The sequence below is a fragment of the Lytechinus variegatus genome, chromosome 8 (assembly GCF_018143015.1).
Source record: "Lytechinus variegatus isolate NC3 chromosome 8, Lvar_3.0, whole genome shotgun sequence".
Classification (NCBI taxonomy): domain Eukaryota; kingdom Metazoa; phylum Echinodermata; class Echinoidea; order Temnopleuroida; family Toxopneustidae; genus Lytechinus; species Lytechinus variegatus.
The window spans coordinates 5824372-5848161 of record NC_054747.1 but is presented as its reverse complement, the minus strand read 5'-3'; positions in this window follow the sequence as shown (position 1 = coordinate 5848161).

Genomic DNA, 23790 nt, shown 5'->3' with positions numbered 1-23790 from the left:
GGCGGTTTGAAAGATCACCTGTGACTAATTATCTGTTTAGTTTGGTCTTAATGAATATAACCTGTTTTTTCCAGAGTAAGTCTGGTCATAAAACTATCAAGATGTTAACGAAGCAAGTGCGCACACTAACGCATGAGAAGTCCCAGACAAAATCTAACAGAAAATCTTCCAAAAGTCACCGGTATTCGATTTCAAGTCAGAAGCAAAAGGTGTGAACAAATTCCTCCGTTTCCTAAAAGGAACAAGGCCAAACCAGCCATGTAAAATGGCATAGTTAGCTCTTCAGAGCAGCATTTATCAGGTTTTTAAGACACAATGTTTGGCGGGCTCGGGAGTGTTTCATCGTCTGCCTCGGTTGGTTGAGCGTCCCTCAAGGCGCGTAACGTATTTACTTTCTTCGCTCGGGGACGATTGTCGATGGTGCCGAAATGTTGACTGGTTAATACGAGTTGCACTGTATATTATACATTGTGTTATACACATTATGATGTCTAAATTTCATGAAACCAAAATCCTTCTTAGCGACACTGCTCTGATATTTGTTCTTTCTGGTAGTCCTGTTTATCAAGTCATTTACATTCACAAGTTTGTTTTTTAATAACTTTATCCAGAAGCATTTGTCTTGTTTACGATGCCATTTTGTATATGGGTACAGTATATAATATACATAATATACATAATTCAATATACATTGAATTACTATTCATACATTGTACGCGCCATGGAACTTGTTTTTAGCGCCTCTAAATATCCATTATTATTATTATTATTACATGTAATCGATGTCTGTAAACTCGTTGTAAAACAAACGTTTTCGGAAAATGCGAGCAAAACAAATGCCCCTTCTGTGGACGATGAAGTGATATTGAATTGAATTGATAATTAGGTATATCAAAATTTGAATACAGAATAGCGTTAGAGGTGATTTTTTAGGAAATGTAGAAGATCATTTAGCTTTAAATGCTAGATTTGTAAATCATTATTTCATATCTTACTCTGTCTATCCGTCCAACTTCACTCGAAGGGTTTCTTTCACAAAATTTGTCCTTTTTATGCATAAATAGTCCAATATTCACAAATAGCCCTGGTTATCATGATTACGCTATAATACGAAACTCGCCTCAAATTACCCTTCCATATTTACGACAAATCCCCAAAATACAGTTGCTTTAGCGAAGTATTAATACAAAACACTTGAAATGAAGAACCAAGTGAATTATTACAGCGAATTACACTCACTCACTACACTGATCATATCCAAAAATCCACTCAAGCTTCGCTCAATAACATCTCAAAAATAGCGATAAACCTCAGTAAGACACCTCGTTTGTAAATCTGAGTTGATCTAGACGATTTTTATCAGCACTTCGCTATTAGACTTCAAATCAAGCGAGGGCAAATCAATCAATTCCCCATCTCAAAATATCTTGAGTAAAAGCTGTTAATTCTCCAAAACTAGGCCCACGTTCAAAAGAGATTTTTAGTGGAAAGTTACCTTGAACAAATTGAAGTGCAGAACTTTCTTCTTCTCTCTCTCTCTCTCCTTTTCCCTTTCTTTCTCTTTTAAAAATGATTCTTCTAATCATCTTATTTTGTCAAATGTGTTTCATCTGATCTTCTTCCTTATTTATTATGTTGTTTTATTTTTTCATTTACATTTTCCGGAAGAAAAACATCGACAGTAAATGAGCATGAAGTGAATATCATACCATTTTGCTCAAACAAATTTTTGGGTTTCGTGTTACAAAATTTGTGAAAGTAAATATATTTTTATTTGTATGTAATTTTGGTTAAACATTTTGATATTGTAGCATTTTATTGGCTCGCTGCAAATTTGTGGATTGAATTTTCCATAGCTTTGAAGATATTTTATTTGTTTCTTGAAACGATGCCGGTTGCCGCAATCAAAAACTTTCATCCATTAACGGTTATTTTCTTCGAGATGCTAAATCTTTCTTTTCAAATTTTATTAAGTTTTCTTCTTTTTTTTCTTATTAATATCCCCTTCTCTCATACTGTCTTTGTAGCCTGCATGCCACTGACGTTCTTACCCCCCTCCTTCCCCCCTCTTGCAAATGCCTCTTCCACTTTTGGTCTCTCGTTATCCCCCACTTTGTGCATGCAGGTAAATACCAACCAGAAAATAGCAACTACTATTTCATCACCCGTCTTCACCGAGCAATCCAGTGTAATTCCTCCCCGACCCGATTTACACCTTAAAATTAATCGCATCCTCTTTTCGACCTTCTCACAGCCAGTTGATGAGATTTTAGTGATCATGACCCGATTTGGGCGATGAATTTATCCGAATTTTGCTAGGAACAGAGTACCGATGATTGAAGTCCGATATTTCCCCAAACATTTTCATTTTCATACCAATATGCAGCGCACACATAGACGAGAGATGTGGATTTAATATGGAACAGATAATTAAACAATATCTAATCATCTGCATTCATTCGATTCTTATTCACAAAATAAGGAGGTTAAGCGAAGAAACGGCATCGCTATCCAAAACAAATACTTGCCTGAACAGAGCAATAGCAACAAACCCTTTACAATTTCTTTTAACAGAAGAGCTATACCAGAATTATTTTTATGGACAAGTGCAATTAGTATTTAGTATTTGTCAGCGCAATTCATATTTTGTAAATGATACATTAAAGTTCACAACAAAAACGCCAGTGTCAATCCAACACCAGCCTGGTATATATAAAATAAAACACCATGCAGAGAGGTGTTGAAACAACACCAGTTCAGCTTTACACCAGATAAGCATTTAACAACACTTAAATCAGTGTTAAACCAACATCGCTTTGATCCTTTACTGATGTGTATTCAACACTTCTCTCGTGTTTTCCGATATAGATACCGGGCTGGTTTTAAATTGACACTGCTGTTTTTGCAGTGTTTTTTTTCTCAAGGATCAACTTGTATTGTCATTTTTTTTTAGTACAGCATAAATGATAAAAGAAAAAAAAAATGAGTTCAGTTTAGCTGGTGTATGGATGTAGAAATAGAAGAAGTAACAGCTGATGGGGGTTCAATGTGACTCTCTGAAACATCGACCGCTCAAAAGCGATCCCTACCTATCTTCTAAAAACCTCTATGGTTGGTGGGGCCTGGGCTCTGTACCATTGATCAGGTTCATACTCAGAATTTATTTCCCGATCTTCACCTCTGCTGCCCTGCTAGCTTAAACACTTTATTTTGGTTGGTTGTAATAGTGCCAATATATGCAGCTACAACTATAATTGTTATTGCTTGTATAATCCATGATTTCATTAATGCTTACAGTCATATTCGTTAACGAATAATTCCATACTGTAATGTTTATTAAATCAAAATTTGTAACTTCTATTGATCTGTAGTGATAAAACAAATATTGTTTATATCAACCATATTTCCACCCCGACTTCCTCTTTAATTAGAAGTGAAATTACTCAAGTATTGTAACTCGAGTGAGTGCACTTAACAAATCAAGAGTGATCTTTTAGGAATGAGGAATGACTAGGAACCCTTTAAAGATGAACTTTCGTTGACTTGGTAGACTCTTTAGGATGTATACTTTTGCTTATGCACTTACCAATATTAAAATGAAGAACATTTAGATGAAGGCCAAAACGTTATCTTATTTCAAATATTCCAAGTAGTATCCGACCCTTCAAACCATACTTTAAACACTAAAATACATGTAATATTTCCTTGGCGTAGAATTTAATAACGAAATATCTGTCTTTAGTTTATTTATTTAGACTATTTTGGAACGATCGTGGATTTTGTGCATACTTGACCACTGACTGTGACCCTCGTCTTTTAAGCAGAGGGTCGTGGGTTCGAATCCTTCAGAAATAAATTTATTCCTTCAGAAATGAATTTATCCACAAAGTGATGCACTCGACCCTGGTGAGGTGGATGGGTAACCGGCAGGATTAAGTCCTTGAACGCCGGTGATGGTAGCTCGAGCTAAAGCCGGGGTAATAAGAGCATCGCTTATATTATATCATAAAGCGCTTTATCAATCCAACTATTATTACTACTTGAGCCATGAAACCACTAAATAGAAATGAAATTAAAGACACTAAAGTAATTTTGTGGATTTTGGAGGCTTTGGCAGCTATTTTGTACGCCATCTTGGATTTCGAAAAATGCTCAAGGAGGATTTATGAGGTTTTTTTAGTATATTCCTTGACCTCTTCTGAAACTCACCTGTTATCAGAAATTTCCAATTTAAATTGATACTGTAGGCATAGTAAACGTAAATTTCTTGCAACGCCTCAGAGACAAGATAAGGAGCCCGTTTCACAAAGACCTACAAGTATTGTTATTATGATATTTTGTGTAATTACCATGGAAACCTTGATTGAAATATTGGATCCTGAGCCCTGCCAGTATTGCAGCTGTCATAATGGCAAAGTTAACACAGCATTAACTCTTTATAAAACGGATCACAGTCCAAATTTTAGTTATCGCATTGAATGATGCGATAGGGTTGGAGACTAAATATATCGTCTTAAATTTCACGTAGGAAGAGGGTGGAGCCTGCTTAAATATTGTTCACAGGTGAATTTTGGGGGAACTGCGAGCGGCTACCTCGAGTCAGCCGATCTATGGCCGATAATCACTTCCATCTTCGACTCTGTAAAATGATTATTTTTAGACATTTATTTCCTAAATGGAGGCTTCCTTTAGGCGCGTGCTAGTAGTTTGACGTTATCGGTTACTCGACCGTTACGGTCTAGCTACGAGCCTGAGCTCAAAGAGATTGCTACAATATTGTCAAAGGTAACCTAGTCTCTACCGCAGACGCAGGTCCTTCAATTTTCAAAACCTTTTTTCATTATTAACGGTCCTTCAAATTCATTACCGTAACGATTCTTATTAACATATGCTATAGAACCAATGTCAGTCAAACTAGTTGCTCTTTTCATTTACCAAACTTGAAGATATACTATTAAAAAAAAGGTTTAGATTACCTGATTAAACGGAACCCAGCGTGAATATTTCATAAATAAAAGAATGACAGGAGAGAAGTCAAAATAGCAGATATTGAAATAAAGCTTTCTCTCCCAAAACCACCATGATAGTTAAAATGAGAGTTTTAAGAAATATTGGTAATTTCTTCTTAAAACCAAATTCTTTTTTTTTATTGAGTTAATATTAATGACACACTAGCCTATAATCAAGGCGCCGGAATTCAGCTATTGTGCTGTTACGTATCGCATACCTTTAGAGTAATATCAAAGAAAATAGCTGAATCCTCCGCCTGGGGTATAGACTAATGGCATTCGTAATTTTTTTAAAGATTTATATAGAAACATGAAGGAAATTTCCTTTGTTTTGAGTAATCACGAAAAAAATATATATGTATATATATATATATATATATATGATCAGAAAAGGCATAAATATTTTTTTAGAATGCAAACGTCGTTATAATAAACACCAACCATGCCGCCAGTGGTTGAATTAATTTACATGTACTTGAAATGTGTCATTTCAGAAAGAATAGTATTGCCTTTAGCATTACTCAGTTTATTGATGATCGCTGGAAACAAATGCAGTGCTTATTTAGCACTTACAGTGCTTGTATAGTGACTGCACTACGAGTGCTGATTTTCTAGTTTAATTTTAAACTAGAAAATTAGCACTCGCAGTGCAGTTACTATAAAAGCACTGTAAGTGCTAAATTAACTGTGTATAAGTTCATGAATGCATTTTCATCTCAAAAACATTCGATTTTTTCGAGCTCAAATTCATCGCGTCTGAATCGTTTGGTTGCAGCAGGCGAGACGAAGTTCCAGTAATCTTGTTGGAGCCAAACACTGCCATCTCTCGGCAAAACTTGTACAACGATTCTTGACGAGAAAATGGTGTCATTAAGACTCACCTTTGCAGGAAAATGCTACTGACATAAAAAAATGAAACATCATACTATTTGATAACCATCCCCTCTCCCTTTTCATTTTAACAGATTTCGTTTACAAGTCGAGTGTAAATGTTAAATATTTGTATTTTTGCCATGTATATTCTCGCTTTACATTTCCATGTAATTTGTCATTTTCTTTAATGTTTGCCCTAAACTTATTCCCTTTTTTTTAACTGTCTTTTTGATATATTTTTACTACTATTAATTTTCTCTTCTCCTCCTCTTAATCTTCTTCTTTTTCCTTCTACTTCTTCTTCTTCGTCGTCTTCTTCTTCTTCTCCTTCTTCCCCCTCTTCTTCTTCTTCTTCTTCTCCTTCCTCTTCTTCCGTGTCTTCTTCTTCTTCTACATCTCCTTCTTCTTCTTGTTCTTCTGCTTTTACTTCTTCTTCTTCTTCTTCTTCTTCTTCTTCTCTTCCTTCTTCATCTTTTCTTCTTCTTCTTCTCCCCACTTTCTCTCTTCCTTAACTCTTCTTCCTCCTTTACACCATCTTCCACCCCTTTCTTCTCCCTCTCCTCCTCCGTCCTTCTCAAACTGCCATTCCTGACACAAATTAATGCTTCCCACGAGTTCCCACCTATGTTCGACAGAGTGTGCTCATTTCATCGTCCGTCTAGCGCGCTTGACAAATATTGTCTTGAGATGAAAATCGGGTGATTTACCACTCTCTTCGCTTCACGGAGCGTAGCAGGCAGCCGCAAGACGCCAGAAATTGCTTATTTCCCGCCCATTTCTTTTTTTTTCTGGTGTCGAGGCACGACCTCTGAACAGTTTTAAATCTGAAGGCCATGTTAGGTTGATTTCATACGAAATATCAAATTTTGAGCTAGATTAGGAATTTTCAGCAAAAACTTGTGACATCCGTCAAGGCAGTTTTCCCCAGTTTGTTGATTGACGTTGATAGTGGAATGCAGATTAATAACTCTGAGAAATCACTGAAAATTCCCTTATGTAATTTTTCCCTTTTCGTCTAGTATTATTTACGAGTTATTTTCGACCCACCTTTAGTGAAACGATTATCATACAGTTGCACAGCCTATGAAATTGGTTAATTTATTTTATTAAGTATAACCATAATTTCTTATATTTTCGTCAAACGCGTTCACGTACAGAAGGCAGTTATTTTTGCTGAAAACTAATAAAATATAGGATCAATTTCCTAGATTCAAACCGACATAAGCCAAAACGCCTAACGCTTAAATTCACACAGATCAGTTCTCGCTTTAGTCCCGTGTTTATAAGCGTACCGCATACATCGATAGGGAAGGGAGGGAGGGGTAAGCTAAGGGTGAGGTGTCTACATACCCCACCCCGGACTATGTAGGTCATCATCCTTGGGTATTGCTACCTGTCTCATCTCTCTGACCAAGTTAGCAACATAAGGAAGCAAGTTGCACAATTTTCACTTCTGAAAACAAGAAAAAAGCGGAGCAGTCATTGACCATGTTAACACATATTGAGGTTACACTTATTTCAGCCAAGCATGAGTCTTTTTATATGGTTCACTATTAATCTGATTTCTTTTTTTTTCAGAAAGTGTGGCGAGCAAACTGGAAATTAATGACTTTGAAATAACAGGAATAATCTTTAATTTTGTAACATATTTTGTAGAAAATGACATTGTCTAAGGCTATACAATTATACAAAAAGATACTAATTTTGTGAAATTTTGGGCTATAGGAACACCCCCATTATTAGCCAGAAGCAATATGTATGCACTCTTAAAAGGTTGGGCAAAAAATGCCCAGAATATATGTATATTTTTAACCTACATACATTACCCAACACAGTAAACAGTATGTTGACTAACATTTTAAGTGAGTACTAACGCTGATAACATATCTTTCTGAAGGATTGACTATTCGGGTATAAGAATATATAGCGGAACAGACAACCACGCAAAACACTGCAAATCACTTTGTTGTAGAATTTAGTTGAGGTGACACCTGCTCCCTTATGCTTGATAATGCCAGCTAGGTAACTTTAGAAGAGAGGGGATGTTTGGAGGAATAGATCACTTTCCAATTCACCCCCATCAATGTGTTGAAGATCAACAGGTTATCTATACTTAGAATCGCGCCAAGTCATGATTTGATAAGTGAGGGAACATGAATGAAGGTTACACGATCAATAAATCATTTTCACCATGTTCATACTCACCCCTTCGACTTCTACTGTATAAAAGAAAAAAAAACACCGAAACAAAACAAAACAATCATTATTAAACGTAGGAACCTATTAGAATTTGCTTAGATACAAATGCCCTTAGACAACGAGCAAAATCTAATGTGCTGAGCTTGAAGCCTTATTGATTCGATGCACTGTATGGTGGAATATATTTACGAATATTAGGGGTTGTAATCATTATAGCAGTGTTCATGGTATTGGGGTATCTCAATGGCCCGTATACTAAAATAAATGTAAGTAAAAAGAAAATGATAGAGACATTAAAACTTGATCGATTCCTTTAAAAAAATTGATGCATAAACTGTACATTTATAAAATATAGAATGAAGGGAATGAATAATTAAGGAAGACAAAACATACAAAGAGGGAAAATGTCTACAGAAGACAATCGCAGAGGAAATACAAAAGAGCTAATAATATGCCTTTTTTATGTATATGTGCATTTTTATGCGAATAGAGAAGACTTTGATTGATTTGAATATGAAGCGATATTCTGGATAATTCATGAACACAAAGTCAATCACAGTAAACATAGTAAAGGTATCAGTCTTTGCATAAGACTCTTCACTCGAAAATATTGCAACCTAAAACACATTCAGAGATTTAACCCATAGGGCTAGGGTGTGGTCATGTTTTTATAATGATTATTACATCATTACGCCTTGAAGGGAACTGAGATCGTCTGCACGCGGACATCTTGGATTTAAGCCCATAAATTCTTTTATAGGCATTTATTTCCCAAAAGCGGTAATATTCACATATATATATATATATATATATATATATATATATATATATATATATATATATATATATATATATATATATATATATATATATATATATTATATATATATGATTGACATCCCTTTTTCCTCCTAGAAAAGAAACAAATAAAATGTTACTTTCTTACTATTATACATCCATCTAACCAAACTACAAGATCATGCAGACTTGTTTTTAACAGCCTTCTTAAAGCTTAAGCTAAACCTTCCATACATTGCTAAGCAGCGTTTGTTTTCAAATAGCCAAAGGGATATAAAGCATCCTATATTCTCCAACAGACTACCCTCCCCCAAAAGAATTTTTGTCTAATGAAATGAAGACTAATCAGAATATCTAAAAAAAGCAAAATAGAATACATTTACTCTTTCCAATGACTTATTATTACAAAACGCGTGGAAATTGCATAGATTTAGATGTTACTTAATATTACTTCAGACCCCTTTTCCCTAAACATAATCCTGCTCGTTTAAAATCACGGAATCTTATACTCACAATACGTGACCCCATGTCTTATGTGGAGTTAATCTTTTCTTCTAACTTGATAAAATGGCCTAACTTCAAGATGTACACCAACGTTTCCTTTTTACGAATGAAGAATAAGTTATAAATTCTTGTGGGATTCATAAAACATATGACCTTCTCGATCGATCTTGTTTCACGTAACTAGTCATGTTGTAGGGTGAATTAGACTCATCCTATAAACATATACTCGTTATGTTCATATAACCTAATTAGTAAAACAGACAATGCTATCAAAAGCGCGGTAAGGTCGAATCTTATTAGCGAATAATAGCATGTTATAAAGACGAGGCTGAATCCCTGTCGTAATGCAGTGACTAATATGGAGGATTTGGTATAGGGAATAAATGGATGCATGGGTAGATAAAACAAGTAGACAAACTACCAAAATGTATGTTTTTTTTTAATCATTAGTTACCTTCAACGTAATTTCCATCGATATTTTTCTCACAGATTTGGTCAACAGTACCTTACTTTCTTCATTAGATTATCTTATACTTTTTGTAAAGAAAATTATAATTGACAATCGTTCTGCACTATTCATATATTATGGATAAAGATCTACTATAGGAAGGTATATTCATCATAGGAATTTGTATTTTATTATGAAGAGATGGCCCTATTTCATTTAGTCTTTGGGTTGCACTTAATGACACCCTCAAAAAAATCCGAAAAATACATAAATTTGATCTGATAGAATTAAAACTCAATCTATTAATTAAAATCACTAATGTAATTAGGCTTTATCCATCCCTCTCTACGTCATCACCTGAGATTTAATTTGGTGTCGAAAGAAATGAAATGAGGATATCTTAGTTAATTGATTTAGAGCAAATAATTGGCCTTATGCCGTTTTGCCTATAACACCCAACGTGCTACACCCATGTTTGTATTGTATGTGACAATTTTCTTGCTGTATAGTTGTTAACCCTTATTTATTCCTGGCCGCAAATAGCTAAAATCGTGACAGCTACTAGGTCTAAAATGAGTTGTGCAGTCCCACATATTTGTTTAGGATGTAGGTTCGTGACGGGCGGTTCCTATGTGCTATTACAATGTATCCTTCCTTTGTAACACGTCTACGCTCCAATAACTTCCCGCCTAAATCAAGAGTTATCTCCGAGTCATTTCTGGTCTGACAAAACAAACTTGCCAGCTGGACTTGACACAAAACAAAAACTCAATCTAACATAGTTCAAGTTCAAGGGCGAGGATTCCTCTTTTCATTGACCAATTCCAATAAATATTTATTTAACGATTCATTTATTAAAATCTATCTAATCTAATCTATTAAAATGTATTATATTTATTAACTATTATTCTATTTTTAATTTTGATTTGTTTGTTTATTTTTAAACAAACAATTTTGACATTTTATTTCTGTTTACTTATTTTTTTATTTCGTGTATGTTAATTATTGTAGTTCCTAACTTTGACATTAAAATTAGGATTAACTCGGACATTTCTTTTCATCAGCATCGCAGATCATGTTCCTTTAATAACGGTACAACGATAAATGAGATGCAAACACTACGTCCTCGGTTTATATGTAATTATACACTTTACAATCCTGACATTATTTGACAGAACAAAACGACGATGACATGGAAATCAAAATCAAGTGATTGTTGTACCTCATTTTTGTCTTTCAAGTGTAAAATTATTTCCCTTATTAATTTTCAAACATTATCATGATTATGTTGTTTTGCATTTATGTTAATATGATTTATTAACTTTTCATGATACAATGATTTAAATTGCTTTGTTAATGTTTTTAAACTTTACTTTTTGTTGACTTTTTAAATTAAGGAAATTTTGTTTTCATCATTTTAAATTTTCTTTCATAATGTTTTATTTCCTCATTTTTTTTATATACTTGTACTTTTTCTTCTCGTAGCCTCGCTGAAAAACACCTCTATGATTTGCGGGCAACTAATATTGTTAACCGTGTATAAATAAAGTCAAACAAATAAACAGACAATACAACATAAGCTATAACGATTATATAATGAATTTAATCAAATTGACCACACAACATAGGCCTTTCCCCCCTCTCTCTCTCTTTCTTTCTTTGAAGTAATCATAATATGTACGTGGAAAAGTTGGAGCACCGTTAATTTCAATCGAACTTCGAAACATTTTGTTGGGTCATTACATCGATTCAAGTCGAGGAATTTTGCGTTTCACTGCAAAAAAAAAACCACAAGAAAACATTATATACATTATGACTCTCAATCGGAGACTAGGACGGAGTGCATCCAAAATGGAAAAAGAAGGAAGAATTAAGTCTAATTTGTATAATCAGTGGCTTGCCAAACCCTAACTCCCTCCAGAAATCAAGCAAACTCTGATGGACAATTTCCAGTAACACGAATTACTTTCCTGCTTACTATATGAGGGGGTTGGGGCGCTTTTTAAATTGAATAACGAGGGAAAGGGGGTACACTTATATATTTAGGAAGGGATACGTTCCCATTCATTGGCTTTCGTGTTACGTATACAGTAACCATTTTCTGTATATTTTTTTTAAGGAACTCCATGTAAAACAAGTTAGATAATGTATTTCTGTTCATTCCTTTCAAACGTCCCATTTGTGAATGCAAACATTCCGTTAATTAACCCCTTTAAGAAGCTTCGTCACTTTTCAGACTTGTCATCAAGAATAGAATACCAACGATACATGCCATGTACGTTCGATATTGATACACGAAAACATTAAACTGATAAATGTGTGCATTATTTCTTCTGAGAAGTCCTACGATTTGAAAATGCTTGTTGATAAGTCCCCCTTTAAGGACAATTTCAATGGAATAAAACTATTTCGAGTAGATTTTTAGCCAAATTAAGCATATGGGGATAAAGAGATCTTGTCGATCGGGCCAAATATTGGAAACTCACTCGATCCACCGTATTCAAATAAATTGGTAGGAATGTGATTCGTATATAGAAGTTCATGACAAGCGAAAGAGAAGGGGTTGATAGTTATATCAAACGCAAGAAGAAAAAAAAACAAGGCCAATGAGAACGTTCTATTTTGACCAACCTTGCGCTGTAAAAACGTATCAGTTAATTGAAGTTCGGGATGTGTAGCCAAATATTGTATTTACCAAATTGAGAGAGATTTAAAGATGGTAACGTAATGTAAAATTTACTTGAATCAAGCAAAAGAAATTATCCCTTATATATTCTTTGTTATAACATTTATTTTTATTGTAAACAGCTAACACCTAGTTACCAATAATGCACATAGCATTTCCATTTATTTGAAATCAGGATAAAAGAGCATTGTAGAATAAATGCCTTGCTCACGGGCATCGCTGCCGCGGCCGGGGATCGAACCCCGGACTTTTTAATGTACAGCCAGGCACCACTCGGCCACGGCACCTCCACATGTTAATTTTTAAACAATACTTTATTCGTTTGCTGGGAAGTAACAATTTGAGTACTGCACTCTAAAAAAAGAAATGTTAACTAAACATCTGAAAGGTTGGAGGAGTGACAACATTTTCTATTTGTTGCATTTACCACTTTAAATGGTTTTACCCAACACTTAAAATGTTGGATTCTGCTTTATACAAGGTTCGATGTAACATTTGAAAAAGGTTGTCTCTCCTCCAGCTTTTCAAATATTGATTTTACATTCGAATTTTTAGAGTGAAGAATAAAAGATACATTATACCAAACGTATGTACTCACTTATCGCAATCAATTTCTCATGAAAAAAAACGAAAGTTGACACGTTCGTCTTCAAAATGCGCAGGCGCGGACGTAAAATATGTGAATACCATGAAGCAAGACTATGATGAATATAGCTCAATAGAGGATGCAAACCAGTATTCGAAAAATACTATAATGAAAAATATATATTTATATATTATTCACTTTTCATTAATTCTTACCATGGACCTAGGTTACTTTATTAGATCATGGACCTGCTAACATGATTAGATCAGGCGCAACTATATACTGTTTTTGTACACTATTATTTTTTACTATTTAGTATTCATTAGGATGCTTTTTCGAAGAAAAAAAATCGTCACCTGACTATTAACTTTAGGCAAAGACTATGCAATATAAAGATATGAAAACATATAGAGAGAAAGCTGAAAAATCAATTGGCAAAAGGGGATTGAGAAAGATTTTTAACAAAGAGTTGAAAAAGAGTAAAACGTTAAAACTTTTGATAGAGTCGTTCACCTACCACATCCACGTCAAACCATTTCATCTTCACATCCATTAACACCTATCAAAACTTCATACACAAATCCATGGAATTGCATCCGCGTAATTCGTTTATGGAAATCTAATTTTCATATTAAGGCGATTCCTTATCAGGGCTGAACGCGTTAGCGACGAGTGTGTTTTGATGAGGAGCTGGTTATGGGAGCCGATTGCCAAATCTACACCTCGTCTTGACATAACTCGGCAGGTGACGGCCTGCGTTACTGTCACTGTTATGACTGGTGAAGGATTAATTTTTTTTTGATACTCCAGTCACACCAATGAAACGAACTTCAAACCGATCAAATACTTCAAATACTTCCATATTACAGTATTATCGGTACGTTTGGAGCCGGTTTCATTAATGTGACTGAATCATAAGTTCAATGGTTTTCAGAATCATGTAGGATGTTGCGCCTTTCAAGTATAAACGACGTCGGCTATATGGCTGACGAGAAAATAAAGGTTTGGCACTTAAACTCTAACATGTCTAATGAAATAGGGTGAATACATGTCAAAGCAACAAGAAAATAATGATAAATAGTGGTTTTCGTTTTGGAGTTATCATAGAAGTGTATTTTTAAAATCTAGATCTTATCTTAAACCTAACATTAAAACAAGCATCCATTCAAGTATGTATTATGAATAAAATTCGTCCATCGGCAGATTTAAGCGAACACGTTTAGTCTCTGATTTCCTATCCATATAAAATGCACATTATATCTTGTCATATTTATTAATTCTATTAAGAGATCATATGAATACTTATCTACATTCTCGCTATTATAAGTTAAGGGAGAAAGTGTTCAAAATGCTTTTTTTTGGGGGGGCATGATTCTTTAAGATATAATGTCTTCCATTTTGTGGTGAAGACAACCTCGTGAGTGTGTTGGGTCGGAAGCAAATTAGAAGGCGATGTGAGTAATTTTTTCCATGGTATTTTCCAAACTATTTCCATCTCTTTTATTGGGTATTGAGTCGCTCCTTAAAGATCACTCTTCAAAACCAGTGTGCCCACATATTGATTATTGCGTCTGGTTTTTCAACGCCTACACGATGATGCCTCTACGATGTAACGTGAATCATGTTGTCAAAATCGTTCCCAGATTAAGAGAAACTGATCCATCGACCAGAGTGGTATGCTCTTTTCAAGCCAGAACTCTCCCGACGAGGTTCGGCGGATGTTGGACGACAATTCCGTGGCTCTTGATGGTAGAAACCACAGAGTATAGATGACAAAACTTTGATCGCGTCCATACAAGATAAATCTATTCTCTAGAGTTGAGATTTTAACCGCTAACCATTGATGAAATCTAACAAATACTATACAAAAAATCAAAACGAAATAAACAAAATCGCATAACATGCTATACAATTTTTTCTCAAATAATTGCCCAATATTTTGTGAACTACATTGTGCATTTAAATTGACGACTGAATGTGTTTGTTTATTTCACTCGCTCATCTTTTAACAGAAACAAATTTGACTAACTATATATATATATACTCTGTAGACTAATTCTAAAGAGACTGGCGTGTTTAGCAGTTCAGGCTCTGTTTCAACAGTATTCAAAGTAATAAGGACATGTAAAGACAATATTGATTATATTATTACACATATATTTATGTGTAATAATTATTTATCAACTAGGATTGAATAAGAATGAAATATCTGTATGGACAGAGTGCTAGGACCTGTATATGAAAGACGTGCTGCCGACAGGCACGCGTTTATGTTTGCCAGTGATTAGTGTCTGCGTTGATGGCACGTCTTAGCAGGCGTGTGGCACGTAACAAGGGGACCATCGGATATTTGAAGCGAGAGCGACTTCGCGGTTTATCCATGATGGTGTAAATCCGACGATTATCAAAAGGATTTGAGGAATTGTTGCAACTGTTGAATTAGCCGCGGAAGAACATTATATCGTAATCAGATTGACATGATGTATTCCTTACATTATCTTAATAGCCAACGAAGAGCTTAGCATGAAGGGGGAGGGGCTCGGAAGGACGAGGGGTGGGGTGTTGACTTTGTACTTTGATTAGATTATTTATTAAGAGTGACCATAGGTCCCCGTAAGGTTAGCGATTGATCGTACGCTTGATTTTTACGATTGATTGTACATTGTAGTCAATGGAATCAATCGTAAAAAATGCTCTGCGATCATTGCTAAGCTTTGTGTTACGGGCCCCTAGTGACAAGAGAAATGATATATTTGATATTGGCAGATTTATCGTCATAATTATACAGTTAAACATTTACAAACATAGGGAGCATTAGAGACTTAATCCGAGTTTTCTATTCTATGCATTATCTTTCACGGAAAATCAATAAGATAAAATAATCCTATTCACATGCCCTCTGTCTGAACTAGACATTCCTTAGATTGACGAAAAAAAGAATAAAATACAAAGCCGTGAAATTTATTTCACTTCAGTTTAGTGATAAACATCCGTTACGCATGAATAATACTCTGATGTTAACTAGAATTTAACTATAACACGAATGTAACTTATCAATCCACACATTTTATGTATAAAAAAGGAGCTTACGTATTGTTTCTTTCTTTCATTTTTGATATTCTTTAGTGAAGAATATATTCATACCGAATCTCACATGAATACTGGAAAATACACTTTAAAAAATTAGGTTTCTTTTTCGGATTCACTGCGTGTAAATATAGCAAAATGTATTTGAAGAGCAGATGTCATTCTTGTACTGTGTAGCATCTCATCATACCCCATGATGTTTACAGAGGAATTTTCAAAAGTAAAGATTTCCTTTTGATTATATGCGACTCGACGAACTTTACTGTAAACAATCCTTAAGAATGGAATGATGATCTTCAATAGCAAGTATCGGTACCCCTATCATTAATACATGTCCACCAATGACACAATACATATCATCCAGTCGGTGCCCGTATCCATACATACTTCCGCTTTACTGATACATTAATATTACCAACGTTATTTTTATTTTTTTGTGATGTGTATTTTCATATGAGAGCATAGTTGATCGGAGCATCGAAGAGAGATACATTTCGCCGCCGAGGCTGCCCCGTTCAATATTAGCTTGGATGCTTTCACCTGCCGATCAGCACTCTCAATCGATACTCTTTGCATCTATTTCAACGAAGGAAAAGGGAAAACTGTTATGATTCAGTCGCAATTTCGACAAGCTTCAATTGATTGTGTATAGTTCATTAACCCCCTTTTCATCCGACTATTTGAGGAAGAGAGATGGAGAGAGAGAATGAAAGAGAAAGGGAGAGGGGGAGAGAGAAGGGGTGAGTGAGAAAAAGAGTGACCTGGTAATAACTGATTGAATGGGAGAAGAAAACAGAAAGAAGAAGAATGACCTTATATAAACTGTAACGATAATAAGATAAGTATATGGTTAGGACAAAAATAAAGAAAACACATGAAATGGTAGAAAATTAGAATTAATAAGAATGATTAAAACAGAATAATGAGAAAACGAAAAAGGGTAAATAGAAGAAGAAGGAAGAGGAGGACGAGCAAAACGAGTGGTGTTATTATCTATCCATTCATCAAAACTACCCAATATTTTTTTGGGAATGAAACATGTATTACATTATTAGTCATTATTTTCATTTATAAATGAAAATGAAAATCCATAATTTATTGTTCGAAATAGACATGAAATGAAATACTCCGAAAATTTGCTTTGCCCAATTGATCGTGGGCCCGGCAGCCACTGTGCAGCGCCAGATCAACGTGGCTCTATCCCTTTAATCGTTGAACGCCAAACAGGGTAGCAGCAACTCCCATCTTTCAACGTCATTTGGTCTGACGCGGCCGGGGTTTGAACCCCCGACCTCCCGGTTGTGAGACGATCTACCAACTGAGCCAACACACCGGTAGAGCAATCCGAAGCAGGAAGTTGTGTGCAGGATCTGCGAAATAATGTGTTTCTTGCTGGTTGTCTACTTGTCGAACGCCCTCTGCTGTCGGGATTTTTAAAAGTATGACGACGATGATGGATATGAGAGTGTTACGCCATGATAAAACGGTAGTATTCGGACAGGATTAAGTTGGATTTCGCTCCTGGCTTGGACCTTCCTGACTAGTATTAGGGTCAATAACAGCCATTTCTTTTTTATTTTCTTAGAATATGTTTACTTAAGACCTTTTTTTACCAAGAAGGTTTCAATTTGTGATTGGGGGCATTGTCCTTTATTACCAAATAGAGAAAGACAAAACAATCATAACGAAAATATTAGATGTATAGAAAGAAGCAGATCCAGGTTGCGTTTGATTGCAACTTTGACTTTCTCTATAGGAACCCAGCACGTGAAAGCTGAACAAGTGAGAAATAACGAGAAGAATGGGAAAGTGAATAAGAGGACTGAGGAAGGAGAAGGAGAAGAAAGAAGAAGAAGAAGAAGAAGAAGAAGAAAGGAAGAAGAAGAAAAAAAAAAAGAAGGAGAAGAGGGAGAAGAAGGAGAAGAAGGAGAAGAAGAAGAAGAAGAAAAAGAAAGAAGAAGAAGAAGAAGAAGGAAGAAGAAGAAGAAGAAGGAGAAGAAGAAGAAGAGGAGGAGGAGGAAGAGAAATTAAAAAGCAGCGAGCATTATCAACTAGAGCAAATTACAATTAAAAAGGGGGAAAGGCAACAGGCAGACATTAAAAATATAAAACTATTGAGAGAGGAGCAGGTTGACATGAGCAGTTACATTCAACATTAAAAGAATTTTATGGTGCAATCTGAAATGTTTGACACACAGTACGTGAGTGAGTGCGCGTCGTATGACTTGAATGGCATCCTGTTCGAATTAACATGATTGGTAGATAGGACCGATCCAGACGAGATTACGTAATCAAGTGATTAATACTCCTACATCATTATCCAATGTAGGCCAAATAAAATGTTGCCTGTTGTCGATTAATTACTTAAAAATATTTCACCTGTTATGATAAACCGCCGACGATGAGCGATAATTCTGAAATCATGCCAGAAATAGTTTTTGCCTCTTCCCACTTCAACGTGGTCTGTGCCTTCATTTTGGGCCCGCAGTTGTTTAGTGTAATCATTTATTGCGTCATTTGTAATTGGAATATAATGATTCACGGTAGTACACAGTGTTAGCGGCGATGTTTTGTGGATAGTATCTTATTAGCCAGACAAGGCCTCATATAAAGCAATACGAGTACTTGGAAGATAATCTTTACAATGTCAAAATAAGCGGGTTGTGTTCATGGCACCTGTTTTGTGGCTTGTCTGCTCGAGCTTTGAGAATGACAATCTGCAAGAGGCGTTTGTTAACTGTCAGCTAGAAATCGACCTGAGTGGTTTAGAGTTGATCTAGGGGTTGGATGAAGGCAGTGATAGGGTGGGGGACGGGAAGGGGAATACGGATAGGAGGGATAAAGTCTATGCCTTAATATAGAGATACAAGTTTGCATGAAAACATGTAGGCACGGTAAAGGGTAACTAGGACGTAGGGTGATGTAAGAGAAAATTTGTGAATTTCTCTTGCAATGCTCAAACAGCGTGAAAAGAGTAAGAAACCCATTTCATGTTTATTAGGTTATCTAATATAATTCACAGAATTGACTAAATTATCATAGGTCGTGCCGAGAGCCACTCTGGTAATAGCTGTCATTGGTTGGAAAGCGAGATAAATAAAACAAATGCGACGGAAACCAAATTGGGGACAAGATTGTTAATATGGTCATGATGATGGTGTGAAGATAGGTAAAATGTAGAGTTGACGAAACTGATTAAGAACAAGATGAATTTCAAGATTAAAATACCTAGGGGTAAAAAAAAGAAGAAGGATGATGCAGTGTCAAAGAAGACAATCAGAGATTTGTCTAGTAACAGTTGCTAGGTGGTAGCCAACAGGATGCCGAAAGGGTGAAGAATATATGTACAGGCAGAGTGAAGTATAGGGTGGCGAAAAGAAACAGAAGTGGAACGAAAAGGTGACACACATTATGAGAAAGTAAAAGACGAGTGTGGTAACAAATGCATGCCGAAATTGTGGCAAAAATGGTGACGAATAGACAGACAGACAGACATAGAGAAACAAGGTGACGAAAGGATGACGAAAAGGACAAGCGGCACGACAGACATGGTGACCAAATAGAGAGGACGGTATGATGATTAACAAGTAGATGGACGAAAGGGGTGACGAAGAGGTGACGGATAGATTGACGAACGGAGGACGGGGACGAAAACATAATTAGGGTGACGAAAGAGTGACGAAAGGTGACGAAGAGTTGGGAAAATTGATTGACGAAAAGAGACGGACGGAGTGACGAAAATCTAACGAACATTTTTCACAAAGTATAAGGCGAGCACGGCAACAAAGCCATGCCGAAATCATGGCGAAATGGTGACGAATAGACGGACAGACGAATTGGAATCAATGTAATGAAATAAAGACGAAAAGATGACGAAATAATAAGGACGGCACGGCGATTAAGAAGTACCTGTAAATGGAAATAAAAGGGTGATGAAGAAGTGACGAATTGTTTTAGAAGGTGGTGACAGACAGATTGATGAACGGAGGACGGGAACGAAAGCATAATCAGGCTGACGAGTGGTGACGAAGAGAATGACGAATGGTTGACGAACGACTTGACAAAAGGATGATGACAATTTTGGCAAACGGAGGCTCCAGAAAGGAACACAAATCTCGATGAACTGATGGTCAATTGATGGAGAGAGAAATACAAATATTACAAACAGATCGATGACTATTCAGAATACCATTCCATTCAGGGTAAAATCTTTGAACGCAGTCACCAAGGGGTGACGAGAGGTCAGAAATATAATGATGAAATGGGATACTGAAAGGGTGCAAATTACGGAGACTAAATTTGATAAGATATGGACAAGGTATTGTAAATGGTTACGATTTGGATCGTGAAAACCAGAGGATGACGAGTATTCTAGAGAACTGCATCGTTCAGGACAGGAAAGAGCGGGAAAATTACAGCGACGCGTCGCTACGGTGGAACGGATACATTGACAAACATTTAAGAGAATGTAGTTTAAAAAAATAAAAATTTACAAAAGCAATAAAAGGGTAAAAAGTTATACCATAATGCATAAAGCACTGACGAAAGCCTTACCGATGAGATTTATACGTAACATGAATATTAAAATATGTGTATTCATTTGCCTGAATTATCTGAAAATTATCCTTTGAACATGGTCCCTTGATAACAGGTGAAATAACCGACTAATCACCAACGGAACTACAAGAACAAACTCACTGAAATGTCTTTCCTCGACTATATACCGCCATGCTTTTTGAAATAAATAAATTAAATATTTTCCTTTAATTAGTTCCAGCGTAGGCATACATTAAATTAAAATTAACATGAATTATTTTATGTGCATAGTCCACTCACATAGAATCGTTTGGGATGATTCAAAGCGCGCATGCCACATGCATTGCTTTCCCTCGGATTAAAAGTTCACAAAATCTGTGCTTTACCCCTGTGTTACCTATGTAATCCACCGCGGGTACAAGATGAGAGGTGATTAGATTTAAATGATGATAAAGATGAAGAAAATAGGTATTCTCGTGAAGTGACAGGACCTAGACCTCTTGGGGAAACCTCACCGAAATCCAAGGAATCTTCATATTTTATGTCCTATCCGATTGGAGCCGTCAGCTCCGCTTCCTCCAATTAAGATCAAAAGAAAGGTGAGAGAGAGAGTGTGTGTGTGTGAGAGAGTGTGCATGAGAGAGAGAGGAAGAGAGAGAGAAAATAAATGAGTGAGAGGGGGAGAGTTATAGCAACAGATTAATAAAAACAATAGGACAAACCACAGGAAAAACAAATCAGAGGTCGAGGTTAGCAAAGGTAAGGAAGTCAAGATTGAAAAAAATAAAACACTAGATAGAGGTTGCCGTTCTTAGCAGTACAGAAGCTAGGCAATTAAATTACTTTCATTTATCTCTCACTGTCCCCCTCCCAGTCTATTATAATTTAATTCCAAGGAACATTCTTTATTTATATTGCTCAACCATTTTCGCATAAATACACATTGTCCTCTTTGCCCTGGAAAAAAAAAATATTTAAACCTTCCCATCATGGTCTTTGCTATGTTTCTTTTCTCGAACTTGAGCCTCATTTTCATTCCTTCCTCTCTTCCCATCCCATTCATACTTTAGTTTGTTCTCTGATATGGACGTTCATCTGCTATATCCCCGATTCTTATTGATTGAATTAAAGGGAAGAGCTACTCTCCTCCCCCGAATTTTGGAAGCTTTCTCTCCCTAACCCTAACCCTCTCCCAAGAAACCCTTATAGAACTATGGAGTTATCAATATCCCATTCCCCTTTTCACCGTTATTCTTTGTTCGATTTCCTCTTGACCAAATCAGCTGTCACGTCACATAATGCCAACAGACATTACAATCATCATATTACGTCAGCGAAAATAATTTCAAAAATGAAAATAATGCACCCGTAATGGAAAGGGATTTCCATTTGCAACCGTCCAGAACAGGAGAATGACTGCATCAGGAGAGCCTTTCACAGAGCGTTTTGTCAGTAATTTCAACTGACAGGTCAGCTTTCAGCCCATCAGATGCAACGATTTCAGTAGCTTTTAACACTTATCACCCCAAATCGTTTCATGAAACACTCCCTAGATTCAGGTGTCTATTCCGTAATCTACCCTGAAAATATATGACGTTATTCCATACTAATCCCGCCTTTAAATATATTCCGTCAAAGACACAAAACCATGTCAAAGTTATCAAGTTTCATTAATTTCATGCGGATTGGATCAACAGTCCAAATAGAAACTTGCCTCATCATCATTGTCACGTCAAATAAAAATGAGATTCTTATCGATCTCAGTGCTAGTTCCTTGGTGATCTCTGTGACTCCGATTGAAGTAGTTCCTTTGCCATGAGAAGTCATTGTAAGAAACAAGTAATGTTTTAATGGGAAGGGGTGTCCCTCAAGGTTTTGTTTCACCTCCTTCTGCCAAACATCATTTGTTTGAATTCTGTGAAGGTCATAGATCATTTTGAATCCTGAATTTACCATGCGATGCATCCGAAAGATTTTGGACATTATGGGCATAACCGGAAAAAATGCCTTAGAAAAGGAATAGTTTGCCATTGTGCACACAGGCTCACCAAAATGTAGCCATGATGTTTGCCATCCAATACAGGCAACTTTACTCATTTCAAAGAAGATTATGATGAAAAAATTACAATTTCGCTTCAATAACAATTCTACACTTTCCTTCCTGGTCCATGCACTTTTTTTTTTTTTGGGGGGGGGCATTTGATATTTAATGTGACAATAGACCCTATATTTTAATCCACTCCTTCAGTTTAAGTTTATCATAATCGACACACCTATTTTCCTATCCCCTCTCCTCATCCTCGTTCTCCATTTTATGGAACATTTATTCACTAATCAAAGTAACCGTTCCTTCTCTCTGCATCTCATCTCGGTAGCTCTCGGAACCCAATTTACAGCCGCATGATTCCCATCCCCGGTTTTCATTTGCTTAAATTTCCGTTGTTTGGTCGCAGAAATCAGACCTAGACTGTCCCAAGAACACAGCTATTGCTATACATTCACAGCGGCGAATCCGACAGCAAACCGATGAAATCAATAACATACCATCGTTCGGTTTCGAGTCGGTTTCATTGGTATGACCGTAGCTTGTAAGGGTTATGTTTTCACATAGCTTGTGCAATTGCGAGTTACAGTTTTCAGTTACAAACTATTCAAATTCTGCTATTTCTTTTGTCGATAGTAATTTGTCATAGTTTTGTTGCATTTGTTATCAGAAATTGATTTTGTGAAAAAGGGGTTATCTCTGCTGTAAAACAGTGTCAGACATTGAGTTTACTTTTGATTATAAGCGTGTATGTGGAACGGTAATTCGTATTGTTGATTAACAATGGGAAGGGGATTTCACATTGTATTCAACACTGTGCACACACTGAGGAACACTGTATTGTTTACAACAGAGTAGATACACGATCAGGTTGGGTAGGAAAAATGTGCACCAATATTTCATGGTGGCTTAATTGTAAATGTCAAGGTCACGCGTATTTTTTTAATTATTCTTAATAATACATATTCGCAGGACTCTTTGTGTAGATTTTTAAGTTATGAAAACCTAACTGAAAGATAT